Source organism: Jaculus jaculus, chromosome 22 (assembly GCF_020740685.1).
Source record: "Jaculus jaculus isolate mJacJac1 chromosome 22, mJacJac1.mat.Y.cur, whole genome shotgun sequence".
NCBI classification, from domain to species: domain Eukaryota; kingdom Metazoa; phylum Chordata; class Mammalia; order Rodentia; family Dipodidae; genus Jaculus; species Jaculus jaculus.
The window spans coordinates 7,968,371-7,988,569 of NC_059123.1; the positions used below are offsets into that span (position 1 = coordinate 7,968,371).

At 50.6% G+C, this 20,199-nt stretch overlaps 1 protein-coding gene across 2 annotated transcripts in view; it reads left to right on the forward strand.

Moving 5' to 3' along the window:
- Nucleotides 1-13,484: 13,484 nt before the first annotated feature.
- Rassf8 (Ras association domain family member 8) overlaps nucleotides 13,485-20,199 on the forward strand; it is a 60,929-nt gene continuing 54,214 nt past the window's right edge. For both annotated transcript variants that reach the window (XM_045139492.1, XM_004664434.2), the window contains exon 1: nucleotides 13,485-13,588. The gene's annotated coding sequence lies outside the window, so the exon portion shown is untranslated. The remainder of the gene's footprint in view (nucleotides 13,589-20,199) is intronic.

A 20,199-nucleotide genomic window follows, 5' to 3' on the forward strand; every position in this document is an offset into this window, starting at 1 on the left:
GGGCCGGTCCAGTGTTTGATGGGAGCTGGAGGAACAGGGCTGGTCCAGTGTTTGATGGGAGCTGGAGGAGCAGGGCTGGTCCAGTGTTTGGTGGAGCTGGAGGAACAGGGCCGGTCCAGTGTTTGATGGGAGCTGGAGGAGCAGGGCCGGTCCAGTGTTTGATGGGAGCTGGAGGAGCAGGGCCGGTCCAGTGTTTGGTGGAGCTGGAGGAACAGGGCCGGTCCAGTGTTTGATGGGAGCTGGAGGAACAGGGCTGGTCCAGTGTTTGATGGGAGCTGGAGGAGCAGGGCTGGTCCAGTGTTTGGTGGGAGCTGGAGGAACAGGGCCGGTCCAGTGTTTGATGGGAGCTGGAGGAACAGGGCCGGTCCAGTGTTTGATGGGAGCTGGAGGAGCAGGGCTGGTCCAGTGTTTGATGGGAGCTGGAGGAGCAGGGCCGGTCCAGTGTTTGATGGGAGCTGGAGGAGCAGGGCCGGTCCAGTGTTTGATGGGAGCTGGAGGAACAGGGCTGGTCCAGTGTTTGATGGGAGCTGGAGGAGCAGGGCTGGTCCAGTGTTTGATGGGAGCTGGAGGAGCAGGGCCGGTCCAGTGTTTGATGGGAGCTGGAGGAACAGGGCCGGTCCAGTGTTTGGTGGGAGCTGGAGGAGCAGGGCCGGTCCAGTGTTTGATGGGAGCTGGAGGAGCAGGGCTGGTCCAGTGTTTGATGGGAGCTGGAGGAACAGGGCCGGTCCAGTGTTTGGTGGGAGCTGGAGGAGCAGGGCTGGTCCAGTGTTTGGTGGGAGCTGGAGGAGCAGGGCCGGTCCAGTGTTTGATGGGAGCTGGAGGAACAGGGCCGGTCCAGTGTTTGGTGGGAGCTGGAGGAGCAGGGCTGGTCCAGTGTTTGGTGGGAGCTGGAGGAGCAGGGCTGGTCCAGTGTTTGATGGGAGCTGGAGGAGCAGGGCTGGTCCAGTGTTTGGTGGGAGCTGGAGGAGCAGGGCTGGTCCAGTGTTTGATGGGAGCTGGAGGAGCAGGGCCGGTCCAGTGTTTGGTGGGAGCTGGAGGAGCAGGGCTGGTCCAGTGTTTGGTGGGAGCTGGAGGAGCAGGGCCGGTCCAGTGTTTGATGGGAGCTGGAGGAACAGGGCCGGTCCAGTGTTTGGTGGGAGCTGGAGGAGCAGGGCTGGTCCAGTGTTTGGTGGGAGCTGGAGGAACAGGGCTGGTCCAGTGTTTGATGGGAGCTGGAGGAGCAGGGCTGGTCCAGTGTTTGGTGGGTGCTGGAGGAGCAGGGCTGGTCCAGTGTTTGATGGGAGCTGGAGGAGCAGGGCCGGTCCAGTGTTTGATGGGAGCTGGAGGAACAGGGCTGGTCCAGTGTTTGATGGGAGCTGGAGGAGCAGGGCTGGTCCAGTGTTTGATGGGAGCTGGAGGAGCAGGGCTGGTCCAGTGTTTGGTGGGAGCTGGAGGAGCAGGGCTGGTCCAGTGTTTGGTGGGAGCTGGAGGAGCAGGGCCGGTCCAGTGTTTGGTGGGAGCTGGAGGAACAGGGCTGGTCCAGTGTTTGGTGGGAGCTGGAGGAGCAGGGCTGGTCCAGTGTTTGGTGGGAGCTGGAGGAGCAGGGCTGGTCCAGTGTTTGGTGGGAGCTGGAGGAGCAGGGCTGGTCCAGTGTTTGGTGGGAGCTGGAGGAACAGGGCCGGTCCAGTGTTTGGTGGGAGCTGGAGGAGCAGGGCCGGTCCAGTGTTTGGTGGGTGCTGGAGGAACAGGGCTGATCCAGTGCTTAGAAAATCTTCCTGTGTTTTCAGAGAAGCCAGATGTGAAACTTGGTTTTGGGCCCTTAGAAACATGGATGCTCCCAGTAAACACTCCATGGACACCCTTGTGCCTCCCGTAGCTGGTGGTGGGGACAGTCCTGACCTGTGTTAGGACAGGACGATGAGAGAGGTTGTCTTATGCTTCTACCAGTGCCACCACAGCTGGTTGCAGTCATAAATGTCTGTTTCTTCCTCCAGTTCAAGAGTCATTTAAAAAGGTACTTGAAAAAATTGTGCAGTGAGGGCTGGAGAGCTAGATGGCTTAGCGTTTAAGGTGCTTGCCTGCAAAGCCTAGAGATCCAGGTTTCATTCCTCAAGTCCCACATAAGCCAGATGCAGAAGGTGACACATGCATCTAGAGTTTGTTTGCAGTGGCTAGAGGCCCTGGTGCACCCATTCTCCCCTCTTAAATAAATAATGAATAAATACATAAGTAAAAATCTAGCCTCTTCCGCATTTGTGAGCCACTTAAGTTCACACAAGGCTGCATTCTTTTAAAAATTTAAAAATAAAAATACGGTATGAGATATTTCAATTCAGTGGGATTTTTTTTTTTTTTTTTTTTTTTTTTGAGGCAGGGTCACACTCAAGCTCAAGCTAGCCTACGATTCACTCTGTAGCCCTGGTTGGCCTAGAACTCACAGTGATCCTCTTACCTCAGCCTCCCAATGGGATTAAAGGTGTGTATGAATTTTTGTTTTTGTTTATTTGTTTGTTTGAGGTAGGGTCTCCCTCCAGCCCAGGCTGACCTGGAATTCACTGTGTTGCCTCAGGGTGGCCTTAGCTTGTGGTGTGATCCTCCCTCTGCCTCCGAGTGCTGGGACCAAAGCTGTGTACCATCATGCCCGGCTTCAGTGAATTTTTTTTTTAAAGGCACAGTCCTTAAAAGCTTTCATTTTAAGAATGGGAGTAGGCTCAGTGGGCTAAAGGTACTTGCTTGCAAAGCCTAACTATTCTGGGTTTGGTTTCCCAGTACCCAAATGCACAAAGCGGCACACGTACCTGGAGCTCATTTACAATGGCAAGAGGCCCTGATGTGTCCATTTTCTCTCTCTCCTTGCAAATAAAAATAAAAACGAACTTTTTTTTTTTTTTTTTCGAGGTAGGGTCTCACTGTAGCCCAGGCTGACCTGGAATTTACTATGGAGTCTCAGGGTGGCCTCGAACTCACGGCAATCCTCCCACCTCTGCCTCCCGAGTGCTGCAATTAAAGGCGTGCGCCACCACGCCTGGCTAAAACGAACTTTTAAAACACAATGGCAGTACATCAGGCCATCTGCTTTACCAAGCAGCACATGACACACAGTTTTAGGAGGGCGAGGACATAGGAGGGAATTCTACCATGAATATAGGTGATGTACAGTGGAAAACAGGCCGTGGATGGATACTTTTGTGGCCATTACGAGGAGACGCCGAGACCATTGCTGTCCTGAAAGAAGGAGCGGTATATCAGAGGGTGAAATATATACTGGTGTACTGGACCCATCTGGGTTCCCTTCTGTCCTGGACAGTAAATTGTAGGGTCTCCATACACAATGCTGTGTTTTCAGTTGCTGGTTCCCTTCCTGATGCGGCAGAGCGGGCGGATCTGCTGAACCCCCTTGCTGTAAAGGAGGCCCTGGCGCCATGGGCATCCCTGAAGGGCCCTTGCCCGTGCCGCCAGGGCCCTGAGGTATCAGCACCATGCAAAGTGTGATGCAGTTCTCTGAGTCATGGTCTTCCAGGCCGCCCTCTTTGTTAACTTGAGCTTGGTCTGCAGCCGGTTTAATGTCTGCTCAGGGAGGGGCATAGCAACCCCAGTTTCAAGCGCCTGCGCCAGCGAAGTCTTCGTAAGCACCCGTCAGTGACCCTCAGGTAAAGGTAGTGTCACACACTGATGCTCAGATACGTGTCCGCAGACTCACAACTTTTACTGGGTGAAACTGAAAGTTTGGGCACTACTTCCTGCATGTATCCATTTTTCTTAGGAACCACTTTTATTTTATTTTATTATTTTTTTTAATATTTTATTTTTATTTATTTATTTGAGAGAGAGACATACAGAAATAGGAAGGTAGAGAGAATGGCCGCACGCCTGGGCTTCCAGCCACTGCAGATGAACTCCAGACGCGTGCGCCCCCTTGTGCTAACGTGGGTCCTGGGGAACCGAGCCTCAAACCGGGGTCCTTAGGCTTCACAGGCAAGCGCTTAACCACTAAGCCATCTCTCCAGTCTTAGGAACTACTTTTTAAAGTGCCATGTTGAGAAATGATGTTCTATCTTTTCATCTGGGTATAAAAATGGAGCACATGAAAACCAGTTTTGAATGAAAATGTTTGGGCACGTAGGTGATTATTTTTTAACTTTTTTTTGTTTTTGAGGTAGGATCTTGCTGTAGCCCAGGCTGACCTGGAATTCACTATATAGTTTCAGGGTGGCCTCGAATGAACTCATGGCGATCCTCCTGCCTCTGCCTCCAAGTGCTGGGATTAAAGGCGTGTGCCACCACACCCAGCTGATGATTTAAAAAAATGAGAGATTAAGAACTCCTTGATAGTTTAAAATAACAGCCAACACTTAAAAGAGGACTCTGGGACTGGGGGAAAGGGCTGGGTGGATCAGAAGCTACACAGGCATGAGGACCTGGGTTGGGGTCCCCAGCACCCATGTAAATGCTGGGTGGGTGTGGTGACACATCAGTAATCCCAGCTCTCCTCGGGAGGTAACAGATGGAGTCGCTGGTCAGGTTCACTGCTGACTGGCAGAATTGGCCAGCGCTGGGCTTAAGAGAAAGACCCTGTCGTCCTCAGTAAGGTTTGGAAAGCAATTGAGGAAGACACCCAGCTTCAACGTCTGGCCTCCTCGTGTGCCCGCATGTGCACACACGTGCCAAAACAGAACATGAATTGTCACATTCAGGATAAAGCAGCGGCTATGCAAGTGCTCTCTTCTGTCTTACCGATGTGGAACTTGGGGAGGAGTCATGTGAAGTCACCCCCCCACCCCCAGCTCGGTGCTGGGGCGGGGGCGCCACGGCTGGGCAGTGTTGTGCAGTGGTTGGAGCACAGACCACAGTGGACAGCTGGACTCCAGCCACAGGCCAAGTTCAGTGCTCACCCCAAGAGCAGAGCTAAGTGATGTGGCCGCTGTGCCTGTCTCCTCCGTCAAAAGCAAGGAAAGTCCTCTTGTCTAGGATTGTTAGAGGAATTAGAGGAATGAAGTTCGTCAAGCCCTTTGCTCTGTGGCTCGGCATTTAGAAAAAGGACTATACCAGTAAAGCGTGGGGATGCCCCAGCCTTAGCTGGCAGCAAGTGTCCTGATCTCCAGGACTTGCCCTCAGACTTAAAGGGGTGAGGTTATGAAACCCACTTGGGTTGCTTTTTAATTGGGGGTTGTGTGGGGGTTCGAGGTAGGGTCTCAGTCCAGCCCAGGCAGACCTGGAATTCACTATGTAGTCTCGGGGTTGCCTCAAATGCACAGTGATCCTCCTACTTCTGCCTCCCAAGTGCTGGGATTAAAGGTGTGCGCCACCTAGCCCGGCTAACGACGTTTTTAAATAGCGATTTTGAGTATAAGAGTTCAGAGAAAGGACCTGGCGTGGTGGCGCACGCCTTTAGTCCCAGCACTCGGGGGGGCAGAGGTGGGAGTTCAAGGGCACCCTGAGACTGCATAGTGAATTCCAGGTCGGCCTGGGCTGTGAGACCCCACCTGGGATGGGGGGAAGAGTTAAGTGAAAGGGCGAGGGAGACACTCTGGAAGAAAGCCAGGCAGAGAGCATGGGTGAGGCTCCTCTGTTCTCTTTCGGCTGTCCTTGAAGCCAGTATCTATCTTTCCTGGGTTGTTAAGGCAGTCACTTCACTGGTTTTATCATTGATTGATAAGGTGAAGCTGTGGGTGGGATGCTGGGAGACAGGATAGCCATCTTGTTCAAGATTCCCGGAAATTGCCCAGGTAAAGGAAGGAGGTCCTACCCAAGGCCACGCACAGCCAGACCTTAAGCCTGACTCCTTCCTTGCTGGTTTTCATGTGAAACATCTGTATACAGAAGGAATGTTATTTCATCAGCCTTCACTGCAGATGGGATGTAATTGTCCATTCTCAGCCAACAAGAAGCTTCAAGCAGGCTTCCAGGTGAGGGGCCGCTTTTCTTTCTTTTCTTTCTCACGTTTCCACAGTTTCCCTGTCCTTCTACCGCCTCTGGGCGGCCTGCAGGCTTCTTCCTGGCACCAGGCGGCCGGTCCCCTTCCTCAGGGTGGCTGCGTCTTTGTGGGCCTTTCCCGGGGTGGGGTGGCGTGGGGTGAGGTGCGTGGAACTTCCTCCTGTTTCCCGTCCAGTGCCTTTGGCCTCTCGTGACCTTGGGAAGGTGCCTTAGCCCTAGATTTCCTTCCCTGACCTCTGCGCTCTTCTGTCTGCTTGACTTGCCTGTCCTCCTGCAGCCCTTCCCTTCTCCCGAGCGGACTTGACTTCCTGAGCTGGGCGAAGGGCCTTTGTGATAGCGACTGACCAGTCCCAGTTGCAGTCTGGGAACAAGGAAGCTTCTGGATCCATACTGACCACTGTTATTAAACCGGCATTACTTACGGGTGGTGTCCTGTCCTTTCAACACAGGACGAGGGTGCACGACCGAACCCCAAACTGCAAGGTACCATAATTTTCAAAAGGATCCTAAGACTTTTCTTCCTTTCTAACTTTTTAAATTTTTAATTTTTTTTTTTTAATTTTTGGTTTTTCAAGGTAGGGTCTCACTCTAACCCAGGCTGACCTGGAATTCACTATGTAGTCTCAGGGTGGCCTCGAACTCATGGTGATCCTCCTACCTCTGCCTGCCAGTGCTGGGATTAAAGGTCTAACGACTTTTTTCATTCACTGTGACAGGAGATGATGTTTTTAGAAACAGGTCAAATACAGGTTTTCGGCTTAAGTGGTATTTAACCGTAAAGGGACTCTTTTCCATGGTTCGAGGCTGCTTTATTTATGCTTTTCTTTGAGGTGGTGATGAAGACTTTAGTCACAATTAGCATACGTTATTTAGTAGTTCAATTTAGGAAGTTAGGTAATTGTTTAAAACGTACTTGAATAGTGACCACACTTGATAGTTATTTTCTGTTCATCAGTAGAACATCCTTTATTGTGTGTGTGTGTGTGTGTGTGTGTGTGTGTGTGTGTGAGTCTCACTTGACTGCAGCCTGTCCTTGCACTCACTCTGTAGCCCCAGGTTAGCCTCGAACTCTTGACAACCCTCCTGCGAGTGAGTGTTGGGATCAAAGGCATGCGCCACCATACTGGGCTTTCTCTGTATGTTTATTTTTCGTCTTTTGAAATGTATGTAAAGGCTTTTGATCAACTTTTTTCTGTTTCACTGTTCAGGATCAAACTCAGAGTCTCATGCATACTAGACAAGTCACATCCTGGCCTCAACTTTTCTTTTCTTTTTTTCTTTTCTTTGTGCTTTCTCAGCCACTCCCCTCCCAGGTAGGGTCTCACTCCAGCCCAGGCTGACCTGGAATTCACTATATAGCCTCAGGGTGGCCTTGAACTCCTGGTGATCCTCTGCCTCCCAAGTGCTGGGATTAAAGGTGTGCACCACCACGCCCAGCTCCTTCTTTTCTTTTCTGTTTTTTAAATTTAATTTTTATTTATTTGGACATAGAGAGAAAGAGTAAAAGATAAAGAGAGAACTTGGACACTCCAGGGCTTCCTGCTACTACAGACAAACTCCAGATGCCTGCGCTGCTGTGTGCATCTGTCTTTATGGTGGGTACTGGGGAATTGAACCCAGCCTATTAGGCTGTGCAAAACAAGTGCCTTTAACCACTGAGCCATCTCTCCAGCCCCTTTTCTTTACATGTAGAAAGTCATTTGTCACTTTGTATTAATGTTTTGTTTGTTTTGTTTTCCGAGGTAGGGTCTCACTCTAGCTCAGGCTGACCTGGAAGTCACTATATAATCTCAGGGTGGGCTAGAAGTCATGGTAATCCTCCTACCTCTGCCTCCCAAGTGCTGGGATTAAAGGCATGCACCATCACGCCCCGCTAATGTGTTATTTTTTTTAAAAATGAACCTGTTCCTAAAATTTGAACTTACTCTTCTTGGATATTAAGTAAGTTTTCTAGGACCATTGGGGGGTGGGGGTGGGGCTCAAGCACTGGTGATCCTGTAGATAGCAGGGAAAGTTGATTAAGGTCCACAGTCGCCAGCAAAGCAGCTGCTCTTTGGCAGTTGATTGGATGCCTTCTGGCCTTAGCTGTCATCTCTCCTGGCTTCTTGGGCCGTGGGTGTTGGCTACATGATGGTATGCGCCAGGTATATTTGGTTCCTTATGGCTGGGGACCAGGCCAGGGGAACAAGGTGTGACCAAGTGTGAACACTTCCCCAGAGCAGCGGGGATGGGCGAACCAGGCCCGCTTGGAAGTCTGAGTCCAGACTGGCTCCGCCATTGACTAGCTGTGAGGATGTGGAAAGGTAAAGTTACCTTCGCAGCCTGGTGGGCAGCGTCTGTACTGGGCAGTGGTGCCAGGTGCTTATGCGCTGGGCCGTTGCTACTGTGTAATACTAGTGACCATGTTGTAGTCTTTCTGATCTACACGCTGACATCTGTAATGGGGTTATTAATATATTAATACAAAAAAGGTAGAGACAACTTAGAGACACGTGCAGGTATGAAAATGGCTTATTTCACGAAGGCTTACTGGATATATCCACCAGCAACAGGCAGTTTTCTTTCTTTCTTTCTTTCTTTCTTTCTTTCTTTCTTTCTTTCTTTCTTTCTTTCTTTCTCTCTCTCTCTCTCTCTCTCTCTCTCTCTCTCTCTCTCTCTTTCTTTCTTTCTTTCTTTCTTTCTTTCTTTATATGAGAGAGGTGGGGGAGGGAGAGAGAGAGAGGAAAGAATAGGCACACCAGGGCCTTCAGCCACCGGAAACAAACTCCAGATGCAGGCGCCCCCTTGTGCATCTGGCTTATGTGGGTCCTGGAGAATCGAACTGGATTCTTTGGCTTTGCAGGCAAACGCCTTAACCGCTAAGCCATCTCTGCAGCCCAACATGTAGGTTTTTTTTGCATGAACAGCATTTCATCAAGTCTCCTTGGATTCTGCCACATACCTGCTTGGTGTGGCTGTCATTAGATATAAGATTATGCCTCATGGGTTTTGCACAGTTGGTAGAAAGAAATCTTATCATCATCTTTATAATCCCTCCTCTTTTTTAAATACGAGGGCTCAGTAAATGGTTTCTAATGACTGTCACCCATTGTGCACATCAATATAGCCCATAGCATCATAATGGGCTTAGCTCCTTAGGATGCCAACCTTACTACTTTTATAATCATTTGTTGTTTTAACCTTTTATCTGAAATACATAAAACAGATACCTTCCTTAGTAACAGTCCATACTGCTTTTAGCAGCATTGAATGCAGGTGAAAATGTGTGTCTATGAGTTTGATGTCAACAAAGGAAAAAGACCTTGTATGTCCCCATCCTTCCTGTATTAGAACCCTCCCAAATTAGGAATGTTTCAGATTTGTATAATATTTGTGACTTTAGTTTGTTTTGTATACACAGAGATATATTACTTATGAACATGAGCTACCACATCTCTCTAGGAAATTTTAGATTTTTCAGTTGAGTCTTCTCTCTCAGTTTTTGGAAGCAGGGTCTTATTTTAGCTGACCTGGAATTCACTCTTTAGTCTCAGGCTGGCCTCAAACTCACAGCATTCTTCCTTCCTTCCTTTGCCTCCCAAGTGCTGGGGTTAAAGGTTAAAGGCTTGAACCACCGTGCCCAGGTGAGTCTTCTCTTTTCAATGGAAAGAACTGTGTCTTTGCTTAGTTGTCAGAATCTTAGAGTGTCAGGGCAGAATAGCCAGTCTCTCCCAGAGCTTTGTAAACTCCTGTCTGACCTGTGATACTTGAACAACCAGCTCAGTAAACTCATCTCAACAGCAATAGAAATGCCTCCAGTGTCCACTGTCCCTCCTGGAGGGCCTTTGGAGTAAGGGAACACTGGGCTTATAAGGAAGTGAAGGAGTTGTCCCTTAAATAGAAAGACTAGACAGAATTCCTTGGAAATTGTTTTGATTTTAAATTGTTTTGAACCATTTTCCTTGTTTTGTAAAATATTTTATTTATTTGGCCGGGCGTGGTGGCACATGCCTTTAATTCCAGCACTGGGGAGGCAGAGGTAGGAGGATCGCCTTGAATTTGAGGCCGCCCTGAGACAACACAGTGAATTCCAGGTGTTATACACTATGCTTCCCAAGGATCATGGGAGTCTAATCCTGATTCCCCTACTTAAAAAATTTTTTAAAAATATTATTTATTAGAGATGGGGGGGAGGGAGAGAATGGGCATGCCAGGGCCTTTAGCCACTGCAAACGAACTCCAGATGCATGCACCATCTTGTGCATCTGGCTTATGTGGGACCTAGAGAATAGAACCTGGATCTTTAGGTGTCCCAGGCAAGCACCTTAACTGCTAAGCCATCTCTCCAGACCTCCCTTACTTAGTATTTGTATAATTTTCTGTTCTTTAGTTTTCTTTCTTTTCTTCTTCTTCTTTTTTTTTTTTTTTTTCTTTTTTTCTTTTTGTTGTTTTTTGGAGGTAGGGTCTCACTCTAGCCCAGGCTGACCTGGAATTCTCTCTGTAGTCTCAGGGTGGCCTTAAACTCACAATGTCTCTTCTACCTTTGCCTCCCGAGTGACTGCTGGGATTAAAGGCGTGTACCACCACTTCTGGCCCCGTGTTTGCTCTGTAGTTGTCTCTTCTGATTGCTCCCTCTTAATTTTCCTGCTTGAGGTTTCCCATATGAGATCGGTGCCAGGGGAGTACTTGGGAATATCTGAAGGGGCTGCATTTGCCAGGGAAGCTTTCCAGGGGTTGTGGCATGAAGACATTTGACTCGCCCACTGGCGAGTGAGTTGGAGTTGCGTTAGCACAGGGAGCTGGTGGTGTGGACATGGGCACAGGGGGAAGTGCAGTGAGAGGCCAAGAAGCTGGCCAGTGGGAGGCTGGCACATCCACGTGGTAGCCTCGGAGGAGCTGTAAGCGATCCTGGAGATGGCCTGATACACGGGGCTCACTAGAACACCCCGTGCACTTATCAGTGATCTGAGATCAGATCCGTGATCATTACTGGAGGTTTGGGACACAACTCAAGTCCCTCATTGTCTCATCAGCTTTGTCACATCCTGTGGGCACTCTAAAGTTCGTGGTCAGAGCACCATGCCCTCGCTCAGCTTTGACTCAGGGTTTTGCAGTTATAAAAATCTCAAAAGGAAAGCTGGGCGTGGTGGCGCACGCCTTTAATCCCAGCACTCGGGAGGCAGAGGTAGGAGGATCGCCATGAATTCGAGGCCACCCTCAGACTACATAGTGAATTCCATGTCAACCTGGGCTATAGCGAGACCCTACCTCGAAAACCGAACAAACACAAAATGTTCTGCCCCCAGGCTAGGGCCCAGTAGCTTCCAGGCCGGCTGGTGGGGTTGGCGTGGCCGTGGGTATGGTGAACCTCTTCCAGTTGGTTCTGACTTATGCAGCGTTGACTCTCCTTTGTCTTGTGGGCGACACCTTTGCAGGCAGGCTCTTCCCCTGGAGTCTTCTGGCTTCCTTAGGAGGGTCGATAGCCCTCTCTCCCCACCTGTGGCATGACAGCGTGAGGCAAGAAGTCTGTGCCGTTGATATCCTGCTGCGACCACAGCTCTTGAGTTCAGCGACCGGAGCCGGCGCTGGCCAGCATAGCGCTGCGTTGCCGTGCAGCCGTGCTTCAAGAATACCAGGTGGTCGGTGGCACTTTGCATTAGCTGTGAGGTTCCACACACTGTTCATCTGGCCACAGCTTTGGGGACTGTGTCTCCATTCAGGCTTTCAGCTGTGCTGGGACAACTGGCCACTGAAGGGCCACTTACCGCCGACGTCCCCTTCCTGAGTTGTGTTTCAAACACATGAGTCTTCTCCCATCTTGCATCAAGACTTAGGTCTGCCATTTCTTTCTTTCTTTTTTTTTTTTTTTTTTTTTGGTTTTTCAAGGTAGGGTCTCACTCTCGCCCAGGCTGACCTGGAACTCACTCTGTAGCCTCAGGCTGGCCCTGAACTCTTGCCTCCCGAGTGCTGAGATTAAAGGCGTGTGCCACCACACCCGGCTCTATTTTCTTTTTCTTATGTTATTTCTAATTTGATATTTCATATAATTTCCTGCCTAAAAATTTAAGAATTGAGACTTTTTTTAAAAATTTTTTTTGTTTTATTTATTTATTTAAGAGCAACAGAGAGAGAAAGAGGCAGATAGAGACAGACAGAGAATGGGCGTGCCAGGGCTTCCAGCCACTGCAAACAAACTCCAGATGCAGGCGCCCCCTTGTGCATCTGGCTAACGTGGGTCCTGGGGAACCGAGCCTCGAACCGGGGTCCTTAGGCTTCACAGGCAAGCACTTAACCGCTAAACCATCTCTCCAGCCCAAGAATTGAGACTTTTAAGGGTGGTATCTTCTATTCATAAGAAAAGTGGAGCTGGAGAGATGGCTTAGCAGTTAAGGCGCTTGCCTGCAAAGCCTAAGGACCCAGGTTCAACTCTCAAGGTCCCATGTAAGCCAGACACACAAGGTGGCATAAGCACGCAAGGTCATATGTGCGCACAAGATGGCACATGTGTCTGGAGTGCGATTGCAGTGGCTGTAGGCCTTGGCACACCAGTTCTCTCTCTCTTTCTCTCTCTTGCTCTCTCTGTCTGGCTCACTCATAAAAAAAGTATAGTTTAATATCTGGGTATGGTTTTTTTTTTTTTTTTTTTGGTTTTTCAAGGTAGGGTCTCACTCTGGTCCAGGCTGACCTGGAATTAACTCTGTCATCTCAGGGTGGCCTTGAACTCATGGCGATCCTCCTACCTCTGCCTCCCGAGTGCTGGTATTAAAGGCGTGCGCCACCACGCCCAGCTCTGGGTATGGTTTTGAAGATGGTTTTGTTTCTAAAGTTTTCCATAAGTAACTGCAGACCGATGTGTGAGGGCAAGGTCTAACTGCGTCACTTCTGTCTTGTGCCCTTCCTTCGTAACAGGTGCCGTGGCCAAGCCTCGCTGTCTCAAAAAAGTGTGCAAAGACGCGGTGCCGGGCTGCCGTCTTCCTTAGGGCGGTCAGTAGTGGTCATTCGTTCCCACTGAGGAAAAGTGTGGCCTGCTTTCGTTGTTATTTTGTAGGACTGAAAACCAGAGCTTGCCTACAGACCTCCTTAGCCCTGGCTTTGGACAGTTTCCAGATGTTGTAACTGTGTGTAAGAAAAGATTGTGGAACTTGCTTCAGGAACTTTGATTAGCAGGAAAAAAAAAACGGCAAGAGGCCTGTCCAGGAACACTGGGTCCATCCATAAGTCACCTTCGGAGAAACAACTGAAAGTCTTTTCTTTGGGGTTGGGGGAGGTTGAGGTAGGATCTCAGTCTGGCTCGGGCTGACCCGGACTTCAGTATGCAGTCTCGGGGCGGCCTCCTCGGCTGGGATTAAAGGTGCACCACCACACCCAACTGAAATTCCTTTTCTACAGATACTAAAACTTCAAGTGAAAGCCAACAGAAAGCCACCTCCAAATACGGCCATTCAGATGTTTGAGTGGGGCGGGGGGCGGGGGGGGATTGCCCTTGGGAGAGCTGTTCAAGCGCGCAGCTGTGTAGTTTAACATCCCAGCTTGGGTCTTGATGTTTTAAGTCCCCGGGCAGCGCTCGCTCTGAGACCTCTGTGTGTGTCCGCAGGAACCTGCCTGAGTACCTGACCAGCCCACCTGCGTGGTGCCCGGCCCCTGCTGGAGACCTCCTCGCCCACCCTGGCTCTGCTCGAAGACTCCAGCCTGGGAGGTGAGTCAGACGCTCGCTCTCTGCGTGTATCCTAGTGCCGCTGTCCTTTTCTTTGAGAAAATCTTCAGAATTCTGAGGCATTTCTGGCCATATTCACTGGTGACTTAGGAGTCATCGCTTGGAATGTCTTTGTCTAGAGAGCGAAAGCACAGAGATAGACCTCCACTGCCTTAGGACGACAGTTACTTTACTTTCAAAGACACTTTCAAAGGCATCTCGGAACCAGCTCCGGGCTCACCCCGGAGTCTGCGGAAATGCCAGCCTCCGCGTGCTGCGCCACTGCCCAGCTGGCGCTTCAGTGATGCCCTCGCCCGGGCACCAGCGCTTCCCCAGAGCCTCATGGCGAACTGCGGGTCCTGAGCGCCCTCTGCAGTGTCCTGCGCGCGAGATGCTCTTCAGTCACGTCTGCAAGTGGCTTCATGAGTCACCCCTGAGGTGGGGAGGGGAGGGGAGGCGAGGCGAGGCTCACGACTCAGAGGCGTCCCCCGCTTCCGTGTGCTTGCTGTGTGTCTGTCGAGTCTCTCAAACTTTGAGGTGACTTCCTGGTCCCCGAAGAACAGTTTGACCTTCTTGTGGGAAGTGAATTACTTACGGCCTAGCAGCCTGCGAGCCCGTAGATCCCGTAGTCCTCCGCGTGGAAGTGATGTGCTGCTGGGACCTGACTGCAGGCGAACGGAGTGCGACGTGACCTGACGTGAGACCGAGTGCGACGTGACCTGACGTGAGACCGAGTGCGACGTGACCTGACGTGAGACCGAGTGCGACGTGACCTGACGTGAGAACCGAGTGTGACGTGACCTGACGTGAGACCGAGTGTGACGTGACCTGACGTGAGACCGAGTGTGACGTGACCTGACGTGAGAACCGAGTGCGACGTGCCCTCACGTGAGAACTGTGTGTGACGTGACCTGACGTGAGACCGAGTGTGACGTGACCTGACGTGAGAACCGAGTGTGACGTGACCTGACGTGAGAACTGTGTGTGACGTGACCTGACGTGAGGACCGAGTGTGATGTGACCTGACGTGAGGACCGAGTGTGACGTGACCTGACGTGAGGACCGAGTGTGACGTGACCTGACGTGAGGACCGAGTGTGACGTGACCTGACGTGAGGACCGAGTGTGACGTGACCTGACGTGAGGACCGAGTGTGACGTGACCTGACGTGAGGACCGAGTGTGACGTGACCTGACGTGAGAACCGAGTGTGACGTGACCTGACGTGAGAACTGTGTGTGACGTGACCTGACGTGAGGACCGAGTGTGATGTGACCTGACGTGAGGACCGAGTGTGACGTGACCTGACGTGAGGACCGAGTGTGACGTGACCTGACGTGAGGACCGAGTGTGACGTGACCTGACGTGAGGACCGAGTGTGACGTGACCTGACGTGAGGACCGAGTGTGACGTGACCTGACGTGAGGACCGAGTGTGACGTGACCTGACGTGAGGACCGAGTGTGACGTGACCTGACGTGAGACCGAGTGTGACGTGCCCTCACGTGAGGACCGAGTGTGACGTGACCTGACGTGAGAACCGAGTGTGACGTGACCTGACGTGAGAACTGTGTGTGACGTGACCTGACGTGAGGACCGAGTGTGACGTGACCTGACGTGAGGACCGAGTGCGACGTGGTGTGACGTGACCTGACGTGAGACCGAGTGTGACGTGCCCTCACGTGAGGACCGAGTGTGACGTGACCTGACGTGAGAACCGAGTGTGACGTGACCTGACGTGAGAACTGTGTGTGACGTGACCTGACGTGAGGACCGAGTGTGACGTGACCTGACGTGAGGACTGAGTGTGACGTGCCCTCACGTGAGGACTGAGTGTGACGTGACCTGACGTGAGGACCGAGTGTGACGTGCCCTGACGTGAGGACCGAGTGTGACGTGCCCTCACGTGAGGACCGAGTGTGACGTGACCTGACGTGAGAACCGAGTGTGACGTGACCTGACGTGAGAACTGTGTGTGACGTGACCTGACGTGAGAACTGTGTGTGACGTGACCTGACGTGAGGACCGAGTGTGACGTGACCTGACGTGAGAACCGAGTGTGACGTGACCTGACGTGAGGACCGAGTGTGACGTGACCTGACGTGAGGACCGAGTGTGACGTGACCTGACGTGAGGACCGAGTGTGACGTGACCTGACGTGAGGACCGAGTGTGACGTGACCTGACGTGAGGACCGAGTGTGACGTGACCTGACGTGAGGACCGAGTGTGACGTGACCTGACGTGAGACCGAGTGTGACGTGCCCTCACGTGAGGACCGAGTGTGACGTGACCTGACGTGAGAACCGAGTGTGACGTGACCTGACGTGAGAACTGTGTGTGACGTGACCTGACGTGAGGACCGAGTGTGACGTGACCTGACGTGAGGACCGAGTGCGACGTGGTGTGACGTGACCTGACGTGAGACCGAGTGTGACGTGCCCTCACGTGAGGACCGAGTGTGACGTGACCTGACGTGAGAACCGAGTGTGACGTGACCTGACGTGAGAACTGTGTGTGACGTGACCTGACGTGAGAACTGTGTGTGACGTGACCTGACGTGAGGACCGAGTGTGACGTGACCTGACGTGAGAACTGTGTGTGACGTGACCTGACGTGAGGACCGAGTGTGACGTGACCTGACGTGAGGACCGAGTGTGACGTGCCCTCACGTGAGGACCGAGTGTGACGTGACCTGACGTGAGAACCGAGTGTGACGTGACCTGACGTGAGAACTGTGTGTGACGTGACCTGACGTGAGAACGAGTGTGACGTGACCTGACGTGAGGACCGAGTGTGACGTGACCTGACGTGAGACCGAGTGTGATGTGACCTGACGTGAGGACCGAGTGTGACGTGACCTGACGTGAGAACCGAGTGTGACGTGACCTGACGTGAGAACTGTGTGTGACGTGACCTGACGTGAGGACCGAGTGTGACGTGACCTGACGTGAGAACTGTGTGTGACGTGACCTGACGTGAGGACCGAGTGTGATGTGACCTGACGTGAGGACCGAGTGTGACGTGACCTGACGTGAGGACCGAGTGTGACGTGACCTGACGTGAGGACCGAGTGTGACGTGACCTGACGTGAGAACCGTGTGTGACGTGACCTGACGTGAGAACCGAGTGTGACGTGACCTGACGTGAGAACTGTGTGTGACGTGACCTGACGTGAGAACGAGTGTGACGTGACCTGACGTGAGACCGAGTGTGACGTGACCTGACGTGAGACCGAGTGTGACGTGACCTGACGTGAGAACCGAGTGTGACGTGACCTGACGTGAGACCGAGTGTGACGTGACCTGACGTGAGGACCGAGTGCGACGTGACCTGACGTGAGGACCGAGTGCGACGTGACCTGACGTGAGGACCGAGTGTGACGTGACCTGACGTGAGGACCGAGTGTGACGTGACCTGACGTGAGACCGAGTGCGACGTGACCTGACGTGAGAACTGAGTGTGATGGTGACTCTAACATTACAAGTGAGTGAGACAGTGATTGTAACCGGGCCAGCTTGTCATTCTGCTTGGGATCTGAAGTGGCGTGTTTGAGCCCAGCTCGTACCATGGCTTGAGAAAGCAAAGGGGAGAGTGCTGTGTGGTAACCTGGCCGCCCGCCGCTCGGAGCCCCCCACTGTGTGCTGTGATGCAGACCAGCCCCCAGCTTCTTGCTGTGCACCTTTCTGTCTTACCCCAGGAGAGCTGTGCTTTAGGCTGAGGGCCTAGGTTTAAACACCGCAGCTTCGGTGTCTCTGGGTCACCCCGGTGTCTCTGGGTCACCCCCAGTGCCGCAGCCGAGTCTGGGGGAGCCGCATGCCGTTTGCTGCTCATGCGCTCTCAGCCGTTGCTGCGGCTTCTCCAGTGCCTGGTGCCTCAAAGTCAGCAGTCTCTGGTTCTGGAAAGTTGAGTCTGGCATTCTCCCCTTTTGCTGTTTTAAATAAATGAAGGATCTACATAGGGCAGGGGTGTAGCTGTCTGTGGAATTTAAAATATTTTCAAAGTGATGTTGGCAACCAAAGTAACCCAGGTTTCTTTGCAGAGGGTGGCTTCTTGGAGCCTCTCTGGGTGTCTTGCTTTTTCATAGAGCTGTATCACCATTTTAATGTTAATGCCTTATAATCAAAATATCACTATTATGACACATTTTCTCTATAAAGACATAACTTTGCCTGAGTCATTTTGCTTTTAGACAATGATGGTAGAGAATGATTCACACTTTATTATCACAGACAGATTGTGAGAATAGACTTTGAAGCCTAAATTTTTGGTAAATTGGCATGAACATTCCAGATTATGTATTTGCTTTTCTTTCTCTTCAGCGTATGATGATATGCCTCCCCATCACTCTGGCCCCATCCTCTAAAAGGCACAGTGAGGGTCCTGCTGGACTTAGCTCCGTGGGCTGCTTTCGGGGCTTCCCTTCAAGCAGTCTCGAGGAAGTTCTGGAAGGAAGCAGATGGTAGTGGTGAACCCTGCTTCCCTCCTGGTAACAAGTAGTTTCCCGATACTCGCAACATTTTACGCTGCTTGTATGTATGCAGGCTTCGTTTTCTGTCTCCTGCTTGAATTAATGGAAAATATTTTACATGCTTGTATTTGGTTTAAAGGGTTTGGGATTGGGCATTCCTGCATAATGCTTGTAAAGAGTGTTTATTGTTGCTGAGATAATTTATGCCAACAGATTTTAGAAGGCTTGAAATGATCTTCCAGAGAAAACAATTTGATAGAAGAGGGGCCACATTTTCTGTAATTTAAGTTGTCATAGTAACTTGTATCAAGACACACTTGGAATCCAGGCTTAAAGAATTTCAGTAACAATAAACATTCCAGTTGCTTTCATCAACCTTTTTTTTTTTCTTTCTGCAGAGAAAGGAACCATCCATTGTGACCTAATTATTTTATTTCTGTTTATAGAACATAGGGAGCAATTTACTAATGTTAGCACTTTGAAAGTTCTTTCAGAAAGCTGAAAAGTTGTGCTGTTTATATTTGGTAGTGATGTTTTCTGGTAATGTTACACAAATGATTTCAGACTTAAAGGCAGTTCAGTGTGATTGTTACCTTAAGTAATGAAACAAGATCTGATAAGCATTGGAGAAATTGCCATGTCCATTGTTAACATGCAGGTCTAATTGGAAGTACTGGAATCTAGTTTCCACGGGGCACTGGGTTAGGAATTGCTGTTACTTTCTTAAGATTGGCAGGTTAGTATTTTTACTTTATGACGTGTACTGTTGTCTAAATTAGGAGCAAATGTATGTAAGAAAAAAAGATGAGGTACTGCTTTAACTAGGAAAGTAAGGCTAAACTTGAATTTATATGTAGATACTATTTTTATCTTTACAAAGTAGGATATTGTTTCTAAAGAGGAAGCCTTTAAAAATTTTTTTTTAAAAAACACTAGGCATGGTGGCTCACACCTTTAATCCCAGCACTTGGGAGGCAGAGGTACGAGGATCACTGCGACTTTCCTTCCCACCTGAGCTTCAAGCTGTGCGGTTTGAGCCGTCCCCTGACTCTCCCTGGGCCCAGATGTGTCCACTCAGAGAGAGTGCGGCTTCCAGAATAGAAAACTGCCCTGTTGCCATGTAGTGACAGCCTGGTCCGTGGTCCCCGGGGGCTCTTGCACGTCAGTGAGCGGGCACAGTTCTCATGCTGTGGTGCATCTGGGGACCACCCTTCCATCTTCCCTCCCATTTCTAGCAAGCCAGGTTTATTTTGTAAACCAACAGTGTTAGGTGGACACGAGCTAGCCCCCTGACGGATTAGCATTTAGCACTCCTAAGACACTTTTTAATGGGTGAGTCAGTATTGTGTAGATAAAAGACGAGCTCCCCAATGTCAAGGAGGTCCAGGGCTGCAGTTATGAGTACACCGTGAACCTGGCCTGCTGACTAAATCCCGTGTCCTCCCAATGTTACTGCCTTTCTGTCAGCTCCCTGGGCTTAGTGAGATCGTGCTAATGAGACGTGGCCAGTGGTCAGGCTGCTGGCTAGTCATGATCATATGATCATGGAGTGAGAATCGGGGAATTTGGAAAGAAAACTCAGTTCTCGATAGCTGCTGAAACTTTCACTTCTATGACAAAGGTACCTAGTTTCCTTTTAGCTCTGTTACTCATTCTTTTAAATTTATTTATTATTTTTTTATTAACAACTTCCATGATTGTAAACAATATCCCATGGTAATGCCCTCCCTCCCCTGACTTTCCCCTTTGAACTCCATTCTCCATCATATCCCCTTCCCCTCTCAATCAGTTTTTCTCTTTTATTTATTTATTTATTTTTTTGAAATTTTATTTATTTATTTATTTGAGAGCGACAGACACAGAGAGAAAGACAGGTAGAGGGAGAGAGAGAGAATGGGCGCACCAGGGCTTCCAGCCTCTGCAAACGAACTCCAGACGCGTGCGCCCCCTTGTGCATCTGGCTAACGTGGGACCTGGGGAATTGAGCCTCGAACCGGGGTCCTTAGGCTTCACAGGCAAGTGCTTAACCGCTAAGCCATCTCTCCAGCCCTCTCTCTTTTATTTTGATGTCATCATCTTTTCCTCCTATTATGATGGTCTTGTGTAGGTAATGTCAGGCACTGTGAGGTCATGGATATCCAGGCCATT